At 42.5% G+C, this 12998-nt stretch overlaps 12 non-coding genes across 12 annotated transcripts; 9 read left to right on the forward strand and 3 right to left on the reverse strand.

The window, feature by feature from the left end:
- Positions 1 to 24: 24 nt before the first annotated feature.
- Positions 25 to 119, reverse strand: TRNAI-UAU (transfer RNA isoleucine (anticodon UAU)). The gene is made up of 2 exons: positions 82 to 119; positions 25 to 60 (listed from the first exon to the last, which is right to left on the reverse strand). It is a non-coding gene; the product is annotated as a tRNA-Ile (tRNA).
- A 292-nt stretch (positions 120 to 411) lies between these two features.
- TRNAS-GCU (transfer RNA serine (anticodon GCU)) lies at positions 412 to 493 on the forward strand. The gene has a single exon. It is a non-coding gene; the product is annotated as a tRNA-Ser (tRNA).
- Positions 494 to 1082: 589 nt separating this feature from the next.
- On the forward strand, positions 1083 to 1154 carry TRNAT-UGU (transfer RNA threonine (anticodon UGU)). Its single transcript has one exon. It is a non-coding gene; the product is annotated as a tRNA-Thr (tRNA).
- Positions 1155 to 2298: 1144 nt separating this feature from the next.
- Positions 2299 to 2393, reverse strand: TRNAI-UAU (transfer RNA isoleucine (anticodon UAU)). The gene is made up of 2 exons: positions 2356 to 2393; positions 2299 to 2334 (listed from the first exon to the last, which is right to left on the reverse strand). It is a non-coding gene; the product is annotated as a tRNA-Ile (tRNA).
- A 292-nt stretch (positions 2394 to 2685) lies between these two features.
- On the forward strand, positions 2686 to 2767 carry TRNAS-GCU (transfer RNA serine (anticodon GCU)). The gene has a single exon. It is a non-coding gene; the product is annotated as a tRNA-Ser (tRNA).
- A 589-nt stretch (positions 2768 to 3356) lies between these two features.
- TRNAT-UGU (transfer RNA threonine (anticodon UGU)) lies at positions 3357 to 3428 on the forward strand. Its single transcript has one exon. It is a non-coding gene; the product is annotated as a tRNA-Thr (tRNA).
- Positions 3429 to 4970: 1542 nt separating this feature from the next.
- On the forward strand, positions 4971 to 5052 carry TRNAS-GCU (transfer RNA serine (anticodon GCU)). Its single transcript has one exon. It is a non-coding gene; the product is annotated as a tRNA-Ser (tRNA).
- A 589-nt stretch (positions 5053 to 5641) lies between these two features.
- On the forward strand, positions 5642 to 5713 carry TRNAT-UGU (transfer RNA threonine (anticodon UGU)). Its single transcript has one exon. It is a non-coding gene; the product is annotated as a tRNA-Thr (tRNA).
- Positions 5714 to 7255: 1542 nt separating this feature from the next.
- Positions 7256 to 7337, forward strand: TRNAS-GCU (transfer RNA serine (anticodon GCU)). The gene has a single exon. It is a non-coding gene; the product is annotated as a tRNA-Ser (tRNA).
- Positions 7338 to 7926: 589 nt separating this feature from the next.
- TRNAT-UGU (transfer RNA threonine (anticodon UGU)) lies at positions 7927 to 7998 on the forward strand. Its single transcript has one exon. It is a non-coding gene; the product is annotated as a tRNA-Thr (tRNA).
- A 1144-nt stretch (positions 7999 to 9142) lies between these two features.
- On the reverse strand, positions 9143 to 9237 carry TRNAI-UAU (transfer RNA isoleucine (anticodon UAU)). Its single transcript has 2 exons — positions 9200 to 9237; positions 9143 to 9178 (listed from the first exon to the last, which is right to left on the reverse strand). It is a non-coding gene; the product is annotated as a tRNA-Ile (tRNA).
- Positions 9238 to 9520: 283 nt separating this feature from the next.
- Positions 9521 to 9602, forward strand: TRNAS-GCU (transfer RNA serine (anticodon GCU)). Its single transcript has one exon. It is a non-coding gene; the product is annotated as a tRNA-Ser (tRNA).
- Positions 9603 to 12998: the final 3396 nt, after the last annotated feature.

The raw sequence follows: 12998 nt of genomic DNA on the forward strand, positions 1-12998 counted from the left end.
ATGGTTTATGAAAAACCAGTAAGCTGCTCCAGGTGAGGCTCGAACTCACAACCTCGGCATGCCTCAATGCAAGTACTGCTGTATAAGTACAGCACGCTAACAGATTGCGCCACTGGAGCTCACTGCTCTCAAATCTCCCCAGTTGAGCCATCTAGAGCTGACCAAGTAGATACTGGCACTGCTCCCTTATTCACTGTGCAAGATCGACTCACATGCTAGCATGTTATCATGACTATTAAAAACTACAGTCCTAATGGAACAGATTTGATAATTCTGCTATATCATGTGCTCTGTCTATTGAACACCACATACATTTGCCAGTTCTGACACAGTCTAGGAGAAACTTATGATTATTTGTAATTAGCACATAGTAAGAATTTCCTAAAAAATGAAACATAGTCACCTAAGGCAGACGAGGTGGCCGAGTGGTTAAGGTGATGGACTGCTAATCCATTGTGCTCTGCACGCGTGGGTTCGAATCCCACCTTCGTCGGAACGCCATCAGACACTCTTTTGAAGGTGGGCATGTCTCGTAGTACAATTACACTCTCTTTCAAGACACAGCCATAATCCACTAGAAGGGCCCAACTGACTATTCCATTTTGGCAATTATGTCAAATTAAGGGAAGTGTTTTGTGCTTAATTGAAATTAGATCTTTCATGAAGTGTCCAGAGGATTGCCTTTCCCTCACTCCTGGCCTTCTAACCAGTTTGGATAGATAGACTGATAAGAAAGCTGCTCTTACTCCTAAAGTTTCAGCCATCTCAAGTGTATGACTGTTGACATATGTCTGCCCCACAGAGACAGATCACTTCTAATAAGTGAGTTCTCTATCTGTCACTGATTGCGGACATACTAACTAGAGCTATCAGTATGGTCATAAATGTGAATACTCTTATGTTCTCAAATCAAAATGGAGTTTTTCCTACTTCCAAGAAAAGTGTCTTAAGCATGCTCTTCAATTTGTGCACGCATGTAGACATTCAAATGCAACTGCATTTCCATACAGAGTCTCAAAATCATAGATATCTTCATACCGCAGTAAGAATACATGAAGCGATTTACATACTGCAGGCAGGCTGGCCTTGTAGCTCAGTGGCAGAGCACTGGTCTTGTAAACCAGGGGTCATGAGTTCAAGCCTCATCAGGGCCTTTTTATATGTGAGTTTCTGTATGTTGTTTCCAAGTCATTCTTTCTAGGAGTCACACCTTGTCTTAAGTTTGCTTATTGACAAGCTTCCCTTTCCTGCTTTCATCGTATCAAGAAGACTTCATGAAAACCATTGAACCATAAACTATTGCCTCACCCCTTCCGATCGCCTGACAAACGACATTCTCACCCCGCCGGGCAAAGACAAATAAGCCATGCATATTTGAAGTTCCTTTGAAAGTCAGAGCGAGGACTATGACCTCTGTTCCGACTGAGTCTGCATCCACAGAAAGGATGAAATAAGGATCTAGAAATTTCACCAAGGAGATGTGAACTTCATCCCCCTTAAAATACTTTTCCTCCCAGATGCCCCGGCTCTTAGTCAAATGAGGTTAATCTTCAAAACCCCACCCCCACTAACCATAAATATCCGACTCTCCTGCTGTCCATTCAAATGATACAAGGTATCTTGTACATAGAGAGAATGTGAGAAAAAGCAGAATCGCTTCATAGATTTGGTGACCTTGGAAGGGTCGGCTGGATAAAGAAGTGAACCTGATTTCGGGAAAAGGAGTATCGTGATGGGGATGAGGAAAAGAGAACATGGACCACATTCACAAGTTAGAGAAATAAATGTAATAGGTTGAATGGTTTTAAAAAGTTAACTTTGAGCATGAATTGTGTTTTTTAAACTGCAAAGAATTAAAAAATCAATGTGGGATTGGAGTCACAATCTGAGCAGAAAGCACCATCAGCTGCTATGGTGCAACTCTTATGTTGACTAGAAACATTAATATGATGACGCTCTTCTTTTGATATGTCTTTCAGTTAAATTGTATTGTAAGTAGCTGATACGGCACTGTTTGCAGCTCCTCAGTATATGGTTATCCCGTGACAACAATGTTTTCATCATATTTATTATTCTACAAATGTATTTTTAAATGCACTGATGTGGTGTTTGCATGCTATGCAAGACGGCACATCATGGAATGTTTATAAGGAACATCGAATAGGATTGTGATATTTGCACCTGGAAGAGTCGGACACACAGATCCTGAAAAGAAGTAAAAACTCTCTAGCAAGGGCCGTCTTTACCCTGAGTTTAATCTTTACTTTTAGTGAAATGGTTTAGGAAAAACCAGTAAGCTGCTCCAGGTGAGGCTCGAACTCACAACCTCGGCATGCCTCAATGCAAGTATTGCTGTATAAGTACAGCGCGCTAACCGATTGTGCCACTGGAGTTCACTGTTCTCATATCTCCCCAGTTGAGCCATCTAGAGCTGACCAAGTAGATACTGGCACTGCTCCCTTATTCACTGTGCAAGATCGACTCACATGCTAGCATGTTATCATGACTATTAAAAACTACAGTCCTAATGGAACAGATTTGATAATTCTGCTATATCATGTGCTCTGTCCATTGAACACCACATACATTTGCCAGTTCTGACACAGTCTAGGAGAAACTTATGATTATTAGTAATTAGCACATAGTAAGAATTTCCTAAAAAATGAAACATAGTCACCTAAGGCAGACGAGGTGGCCGAGTGGTTAAGGCGATGGACTGCTAATCCATTGTGCTCTGCACGCGTGGGTTCGAATCCCACCTTCGTCGGAACGCCATCAGACACTCTTTTGAAGGTGGGCATGTCTCGTAGTACAATTACACTCTCTTTCAAGACACAGCCATAATCCACTAGAAGGGCCCAACTGACTATTCCATTTTGGCAATTATGTCAAATAAAGGGAAGTGTTTTGTGCTTAATTGAAATTAGATCTTTCATGAACTGTCCAGAGGATTGCCTTTCCCTCACTCCTGGCCTTCCAACCAGTTTGGATAGATAGACTGATAAGAAAGCAGCTCTTACTCCTAAAGTTTCAGCCATCTCAAGTGTATGACTGTTGACATATGTCTGCCCCACAGAGACAGATCACTTCTAATAAGTGAGTTCTCTATCTGTCACTGATTGCGGACATACTAACTAGAGCTATCGGTATGGTCATAAATGTGAATACTATTATGTTCTCAAATAAAAATGGAGTTTTTCCTACTTCCAAGAAAAGTGTCTTAAGCATGCTCTTCAATTTGTGCACGCATGTAGACATTCAAATGCAACTGCATTTCCATACAGAGTCTCAAAATCATAGATATCTTCATACCGCAGTAAGAATACATGAAGCGATTTACATACTGAAGGCAGGCTGGCCTTGTAGCTCAGAGGCAGAGCACTGGTCTTGTAAACCAGGGGTCATGAGTTCAAGCCTCATCAGGGCCATTTTATATGTGAGTTTCTGTATGTTGTTTCCAAGTCATTCTTTCTAGGAGTCACACCTTGTCTTAAGTTTGCTTATTGACAAGCTTCCCTTTCCTGCTTTCATCGTATCAAGAAGACTTCATGAAAACCAGTGAACCATAAACTATTGCCTCACCCCTTCCGATCGCCTGACGAACGCCTGACAAACGCCATTCTCACCCCGCCGGGCAAAGCCAAATAAGCCATGCATATTTGAAGTTCCTTTGAAAGTCAGAGCGAGGACTACGACCTCTGTTCCGACTGAGTCTGCATCCACAGAAAGGATGAAATAAGGATCTAGAAATTTCACCAAGGAGATGTGAACTTCATCCCCCTTAAAATACTTTTCCTCCCAGATGCCCCGGCTCTTAGTCAAATGAGGTTAATCTTGAAAACCCCACCCCCACTAACCATAAATATCCGACTCTCCTGCTGTCCATTCAAATGATACAAGGTATCTTGTACATAGAGAGAATGTGAGAAAAAGCAGAATCGCTTCATAGATTTGGTGACCTTGGAAGGGTCGGCTGGATAAAGAAGTGAACCTGATTTCGGGAAAAGGAGTATCGTGATGGGGATGAGGAAAAGAGAACATGGACCACATTCACAAGTTAGAGAAATAAATGTAATAGGTTGAATGGTTTTAAAAAGTTAACTTTGAGCATGAATTGTGTTTTTTAAACTGCAAAGAATTAAAAAATCAATGTGGGATTGGAGTCACAATCTGAGCAGAAAGCACCATCAGCTGCTATGGTGCAACTCTTATGTTGACTAGAAACATTAATATGATGACGCTCTTCTTTTGATATGTCTTTCAGTTAAATTGTATTGTAAGTAGCTGATACAGCACTGTTTGCAGCTCCTCAGTATATGGTTATCCCGTGACAACAATGTTTTCATCATATTTATTATTCTACAAATGTATTTTTAAATGCACTGATGTGGTGTTTGCATGCTATGCAAGACGGCAAATCATGGAATGTTTATAAGGAGCATCAAATAGGATTGTGATATTTGCACCTGGAAGAGTCGGACACGCAGATCCTGAAAAGAAGTAAAGACTCTCTAGCAAGGGCTGTCTTTACCCTGAGTTAAGTCTTTACTTTTAGTGAAACGGTTTATGAAAAACCAGTAAGCTGCTCCAGGTAAGGCTCGAACTCACAACCTCGGCATGCCTAATTGCAAGTACTGCTGTAAAAGTACCGCGCGCTAACCCATTGCGCCACTGGAGCTCACTGTTCTCATATCTCCCCAGTTGAGCCATCTAGAGCTGACCAAGTAGATACTGGCACTGCTCCCTTATTCACTGTGCAAGATCGACTCACATGCTAGCATGTTATCATGATTATTAAAAACTACTGTCCTAATGGAACAGATTTGATAATTCTGCTATATCATGTGCTCTGTCTATTGAACACCACATACATTTGCCAGTTCTGACACAGTCTAGGAGAAACATATGATTATTTGTAATTAGCACATAGTAAGAATTTCCTAAAAAATGAAACATAGTCACCTAAGGCAGACGAGGTGGCCGAGTGGTTAAGGCGATGGACTGCTAATCCATTGTGCTCTGCACGCGTGGGTTCGAATCGCACCTTCGTCGGAACGCCATCAGACACTCTTTTGAAGGTGGGCATGTCTCGTAGTACAATTACACTCTCTTTCAAGACACAGCCATAATCCACTAGAAGGGCCCAACTGACTATTCCATTTTGGCAATTATGTCAAATTAAGGGAAGTGTTTTGTGCTTAATTGAAATTAGATCTTTCATGAACTGTCCAGAGGATTGCCTTTCCCTCACTCCTGGCCTTCCAACCAGTTTGGATAGATAGACTGATAAGAAAGCAGCTCTTACTCCTAAAGTTTCAGCCATCTCAAGTGTATGACTGTTGACATATGTCTGCCCCACAGAGACAGATCACTTCTAATAAGTGAGTTCTCTATCTGTCACTGATTGCGGACATACTAACTAGAGCTATCAGTATGGTCATAAATGTGAATACTATTATGTTCTCAAATAAAAATGGAGTTTTTCCTACTTCCAAGAAAAGTGTCTTAAGCATGCTCTTCAATTTGTGCACGCATGTAGACATTCAAATGCAACTGCATTTCCATACAGAGTCTCAAAATCATAGATATCTTCATACCGCAGTAAGAATACATGAAGCGATTTACATACTGAAGGCAGGCTGGCCTTGTAGCTCAGTGGCAGAGCACTGGTCTTGTAAACCAGGGGTCATGAGTTCAAGCCTCATCAGGGCCATTTTATATGTGAGTTTCTGTATGTTGTTTCCAAGTCATTCTTTCTAGGAGTCACACCTTGTCTTAAGTTTGCTTATTGACAAGCTTCCCTTTCCTGCTTTCATCGTATCAAGAAGACTTCATGAAAACCAGTGAACCATAAACTATTGCCTCACCCCTTCCGATCGCCTGACGAACGCCTGACAAACGCCATTCTCACCCCGCCGGGCAAAGCCAAATAAGCCATGCATATTTGAAGTTCCTTTGAAAGTCAGAGCGAGGACTATGACCTCTGTTCCGACTGAGTCTGCATCCACAGAAAGGATGAAATAAGGATCTAGAAATTTCACCAAGGAGATGTGAACTTCATCCCCCTTAAAATACTTTTCCTCCCAGATGCCCCGGCTCTTAGTCAAATGAGGTTAATCTTGAAAACCCCACCCCCACTAACCATAAATATCCGACTCTCCTGCTGTCCATTCAAATGATACAAGGTATCTTGTACATAGAGAGAATGTGAGAAAAAGCAGAATCGCTTCATAGATTTGGTGACCTTGGAAGGGTCGGCTGGATAAAGAAGTGAACCTGATTTCGGGAAAAGGAGTATCGTGATGGGGATGAGGAAAAGAGAACATGGACCACATTCACAAGTTAGAGAAATAAATGTAATAGGTTGAATGGTTTTAAAAAGTTAACTTTGAGCATGAATTGTGTTTTTTAAACTGCAAAGAATTAAAAAATCAATGTGGGATTGGAGGCACAATCTGAGCAGAAAGCACCATAAGCTGCTATGGTGCAACTCTTATGTTGACTAGAAACATTAATATGATGACGCTCTTCTTTTGATATGTCTTTCAGTTAAATTGTATTGTAAGTAGCTGATACAGCACTGTTTGCAGCTCCTCAGTATATGGTTATCCCGTGACAACAATGTTTTCATCATATTTATTATTCTACAAATGTATTTTTAAATGCACTGATGTGGTGTTTGCATGCTATGCAAGACGGCAAATCATGGAATGTTTATAAGGAGCATCGAATAGGATTGTGATATTTGCACCTGGAAGAGTCGGACACGCAGATCCTGAAAAGAAGTAAAGACTCTCTAGCAAGGGCTGTCTTTACCCTGAGTTAAATCTTTACTTTTAGTGAAATGGTTTATGAAAAACCAGTAAGCTGCTCCAGGTGAGGCTCGAACTCACAACCTCGGCATGCCTAAATGCAAGTACTGCTGTAAAAGTACCGCGCGCTAACCCATTGCGCCACTGGAGCTCACTGTTCTCATATCTCCCCAGTTGAGCCATCTAGAGCTGACCAAGTAGATACTGGCACTGCTCCCTTATTCACTGTGCAAGATCTACTCACATGCTAGCATGTTATCATGACTATTAAAAACTACAGTCCTAATGGAACAGATTTGATAATTCTGCTATATCATGTGCTCTGTCTATTGAACACCACATACATTTGCCAGTTCTGACACAGTCTAGGAGAAACATATGATTATTTGTAATTAGCACATAGTAAGAATTTCCTAAAAAATGAAACATAGTCACCTAAGGCAGACGAGGTGGCCGAGTGGTTAAGGCGATGGACTGCTAATCCATTGTGCTCTGCACGCGTGGGTTCGAATCCCACCTTCGTCGGAACGCCATCAGACACTCTTTTGAAGGTGGGCATGTCTCGTAGTACAATTACACTCTCTTTCAAGACACAGCCATAATCCACTAGAAGGGCCCAACTGACTATTCCATTTTGGCAATTATGTCAAATTAAGGGAAGTGTTTTGTGCTTAATTGAAATTAGATCTTTCATGAAGTGTCCAGAGGATTGCCTTTCCCTCACTCCTGGCCTTCTAACCAGTTTGGATAGATAGACTGATAAGAAAGCAGCTCTTACTCCTAAAGTTTCAGCCATCTCAAGTGTATAACTGTTGACATATGTCTGCCCCACAGAGACAGATCACTTCTAATAAGTGAGTTCTCCATCTGTCACTGATTGCGGACATACTAACTAGAGTTATCAGTATGGTCATAAATGTGAATACTCTTATGTTCTCAAATAAAAATGGAGTTTTTCCTACTTCCAAGAAAAGTGTCTTAAGCATGCTCTTCAATTTGTGCAGGCATGTAGACATTCAAATGCAACTGCATTTCCATACAGAGTCTCAAAATCATAGATATCTTCATACCGCAGTAAGAATACATGAAGCGATTTACATACTGCAGGCAGGCTGGCCTTGTAGCTCAGTGGCAGAGCACTGGTCTTGTAAACCAAGGGTCATGAGTTCAAGCCTCATCAGGGCCTTTTTATATGTGAGTTTCTGTATGTTGTTTCCAAGTCATTCTTTCTAGGAGTCACACCTTGTCTTAAGTTTGCTTATTGACAAGCTTCCCTTTCCTGCTTTCATCGTATCAAGAAGACTTCATGAAAACCATTGAACCATAAACTATTGCCTCACCCCTTCCGATCGCCTGACAAACGCCATTCTCACCCCGCCGGGCAAAGACAAATAAGCCATGCATATTTGAAGTTCCTTTGAAAGTCAGAGCGAGGACTATGACCTCTGTTCCGACTGAGTCTGCATCCACAGAAAGGATGAAATAAGGATCTATAAATTTCACCAAGGAGATGTGAACTTCATCCCCCTTAAAATACTTTTCCTCCCAGATGCCCCGGCTCTTAGTCAAATGAGGTTAATCTTCAAAACCCCTCCCCCACTAACCATAAATATCCGACTCTCCTGCTGTCCATTCAAATGATACAAGGTATCTTGTACATAGAGAGAATGTGAGAAAAAGCAGAATCGCTTCATAGATTTGGTGACCTTGGAAGGGTCGGCTGGATAAAGAAGTGAACCTGATTTCGGGAAAAGGAGTATCGTGATGGGGATGAGGAAAAGAGAACATGGACCACATTCACAAGTTAGAGAAATAAATGTAATAGGTTGAATGGTTTTAAAAAGTTAACTTTGAGCACGAATTGTGTTTTTTAAACTGCAAAGAATTAAAAAATCAATGTGGGATTGGAGGCACAATCTGAGCAGAAAGCACCATAAGCTGCTATGGTGCAACTCTTATGTTGACTAGAAACATTAATATGATGACGCTCTTCTTTTGATATGTCTTTCAGTTAAATTGTATTGTAAGTAGCCGATACAGCACTGTTTGCAGCTCCTCAGTATATGGTTATCCCGTGACAACAATGTTTTCATCATATTTATTATTCTACAAATGTAATTTTAAATGCACTGATGTGGTGTTTGCATGCTATGCAAGACGGCACATCATGGAATGTTTATAAGGAGCATCGAATAGGATTGTGATATTTGCACCTGGAAGAGTCGGACACGCAGATCCTGAAAAGAAGTAAAGACTCTCTAGCAAGGGCTGTCTTTACCCTGAGTTTAATCTTTACTGTTAGGGAAATGGTTTATGAAAAACCAGTAAGCTGCTCCAGGTGAGGCTCGAACTCACAACCTCGGCATGCCTCAATGCAAGTACTGCTGTATAAGTACCGCGCGCTAACCGATTGCGCCACTGGAGCTCACATCTCCCCAGTTGAGCCATCTAGAGCTGACCAAGTAGATACTGGCACTGCTCCCTTATTCACTGTGCAAGATCGACTCACATGCTAGCATGTTATCATGACTATTAAAAACTACAGTCCTAATGGAACAGATTTGATAATTCTGCTATATCATGTGCTCTGTCTATTGAACACCACATACATTTGCCAGTTCTGACACAGTCTAGGAGAAACATATGATTATTTGTAATTAGCACATAGTAAGAATTTCCTAAAAAATGAAACATAGTCACCTAAGGCAGACGAGGTGGCCGAGTGGTTAAGGCGATGGACTGCTAATCCATTGTGCTCTGCACGTGTGCGTTCGAATCCCACCTTCGTCGCAACGCCATCAGACACTCTTTTGAAGGTGGGCATGTCTCGTAGTACAATTACACTCTCTTTCAAGACACAGCCATAATCCACTAGAAGGGCCCAACTGACTATTCCATTTTGGCAAATATGTCACATAAAGGGAAGTGTTTTGTGCTTAATTGAAATTAGATCTTTCATGAAGTGTCCAGAGGATTGCCTTTCCCTCACTCCTGGCCTTCTAACCAGTTTGGATAGATAGACTGATAAGAAAGCAGCTCTTACTCCTAAAGTTTCAGCCATCTCAAGTGTATGACTGTTGACATATGTCTGCCCCACAGAGACAGATCACTTCTAATAAGTGAGTTCTCTATCTGTCACTGATTGCGGACATACTAACTAGAGCTATCAGTATGGTCATAAATGTGAATACTCTTATGTTCTCAAATAAAAATGGAGTTTTTCCTACTTCCAAGAAAAGTGTCTTAAGCATGCTCTTCAATTTGTGCACGCATGTAGACATTCAAATGCAACTGCATTTCCATACAGAGTCTCAAAATCATAGATATCTTCATACCGCAGTAAGAATACATGAAGCGATTTACATACTGCAGGCAGGCTGGCCTGGTAGCTCAGTGGCAGAGCACTGGTCTTGTAAACCAGGGTTCATGAGTTCAAGCCTCATCAGGGCATTTTTATATGTGAGTTTCTGTATGTTGTTTCCAAGTCATTCTTTCTAGGAGTCACACCTTGTCTTAAGTTTGCTTATTGACAAGCTTCCCTTTCCTGCTTTCATCGTATCAAGAAGACTTCATGAAAACCATTGAACCATAAACTATTGCCTCACCCCTTCCGCCTGACAAACGCCATTCTCACCCCGCCGGGCAAGCCCTGCCGGGCAAAGCCAAATAAGCCAAGCATATTTGAAATTCCTTTGAAAGTCAGAGCGAGGACTATGACCTCTGTTCCGACTGAGTCTGCATCCACAGAAAGGATAAAATAAGGATCTAGAAATTTCACCAAGGAGATGTGAACTTCATCCCCCTTAAAATACTTTTCCTCCCAGATGCCCCGGCTCTTAGTCAAATGAGGTTAGTCTTCAAAACCCCACCCCCACTAACCATAAATATCCGACTCTCCTGCTGTCCATTCAAATGATACAAGGTATCTTGTACATAGAGAGAATGCGAGAAAAAGCAGAATCGCTTCATAGATTTGGTGACCTTGGAAGGGTCGGCTGGATAAAGAAGTGAACCTGATTTGGGGAAAAGGAGTATCCTGATGGGGATAAGGAAAAGAGAACATGGACCACATTCACAAGTTAGAGAAATAAATGTAATAGGTTGAATGGTTTTAAAAAGTTAACTGAATTGTGTTTTTTAAACTGCAAAGAATTAAAAAATCAATGTGGGATTGGAGGCACAATCTGAGCAGAAAGCACCATAAGCTGCTATGGTGCAACTCTTATGTTGACTAGAAACATTAATATGATGACGCTCTTCTTTTGATATGTCTTTCAGTTAAATTGTATTGTAAGTAGCTGATACAGCACTGTTTGCAGCTCCTCAGTATATGGTTATCCCGTGACAACAATGTTTTCATCATATTTATTATTCTACAAATGTATTTTTAAATGCACTGATGTGGTGTTTGCATGCTATGCGAGACGGCACATCATGGAATGTTTATAAGGAGCATCGAATAGGATTGTGATATTTGCACCTGGAAGAGTCGGACACGCAGATCCTGAAAAGAAGTAAAGACTCTCTAGCAAGGGCCGTCTTTACCCTGAGTTTAATCTTTACTTTTTTTTTTTTTTTTTTTTTTTTAAAAACTTTATTGAAGGAAGGAATAGCGGTTCATCAGTTACATACATTCCAGTGGGCGATCTCCATATAGCATTTCAATATAACATTTCTAAAGTGACGAGCGATTTTTCGTGACATGAACTGCGGTGCCTGTATTGCTCAGGTACATTACATACATCATTTGTGAGTTGCACCGTGCAGGAGTGAGTTCCCTGATAACCCCTCCCTCCCTCCAGTGTCAGTGATGGCGAAGTCATTTGTGCATTGAACAGTGTGAACAAACTTCCCAACTTACCCCCCTTAAACATGTGTCATCGCAACCTAGTTCACCCACCCCCGTGGTACAGTAGTCAGTGCCTCTCCACGCACCGTGGCGCGTGGCCGGGCCAGCGCCGCTATAGTAGCATTGTCATGGTCACGAGGCAGCACCCCGTGACCGTTCGGTTACTCCTCCTCCCCCTCCGAATCTGAGTCTTCCCCTTCCGGCAAGGGTTCACAGATGTCCCCTCTGTATTTGTTCCATGCCGCCCAGACTTTGTTCCATTTCCGGGGCGCCGCTCGGAGCACGTATACAGCTCTTTCTGTCACCATGAGAATGTCCATGTTTTTGGCCCACCTACTAGCGGTGGGAACTTCCGGCGCCCCCCACTTCTGCGCTATGTCCCGTTTAGCCACTGTCATAGCCAACGAAGCCCAAATTAGTTCGTACCTGCCCAGATCATTGGGGTCCCAGATGTTCAGAAGGCATTTACGTGGTTCCGGCAATATGGACAGTTTAAGGGCCTGGGAGAGTGAGCGGAGTACCCGCCTCCAGAACTCACAAATGTGCGGGCATTCCCATAGTGTGTGTATCAGTGTCCCTTCCTCCCCGCAGCCTCTCAAGCAAAAGGGGTGTAGTGCTCTCCCAATTTTGTGTAACAGCGGCCTGGTGTAGTAGACGCGGTGTAGGATTTTAAGTTGTACTAGCCTGAGTTTACTCGAGATCCCAACCTCCCTCGGGGAGGCCAGCGCCTCATTCCATTCGAATTCGTCAGTTCCACCTAGCTCCCCTTCCCATTTTTCTTTAAGTTTTAGTGTCGGGTCTCGGAGATTGTTTAGCAGTTTTTTATAGGTAAGGGAGGTGGCGCTCTGGAGCATGTATTCTGTCAGCAGCCTATCCTCCAGCGGGGAGGAATCCGGCAGGGTGGTGCCTGCAGGGATTGCTTGCAGCAATGCGTGTCTAATTTGGACATATCTAAACGTCTCTGTGGGCCCTAGACTGTATTGGTGTTGTAGGTGCGTGAAAGGTAGCACTGAGTCAGTATCCCACAAGTCTCCCACTGTAGATATGCCTATGGAGTCCCATCGCTCAAACCCCTTACAGCCTCTCAGGTTTCCCAATGCCTTCGTGTCCCATAAGGGTGTCATTTTAGTGATCCGACCTGTCCAACCCAGACGGGCCTGTGCCACGTGCCACAATGTCGCCGTATGTTTGGTCGGGCCAACCAGTGTTTTTAGTTGGGATTTGTTATAAAGTACAGACAGCATACCCTCCGTCCCAAGTTGGGACCAGTCCGCCCGATAGGCCGGGTCGTTTCTTGGGGCATGGATCCAATAGTTCACAATTTTGAGCTGGGCCGC

The sequence above is a fragment of the Lissotriton helveticus genome, chromosome 5_1 (assembly GCF_964261635.1).
Source record: "Lissotriton helveticus chromosome 5_1, aLisHel1.1, whole genome shotgun sequence".
NCBI lineage: Eukaryota > Metazoa > Chordata > Amphibia > Caudata > Salamandridae > Lissotriton > Lissotriton helveticus.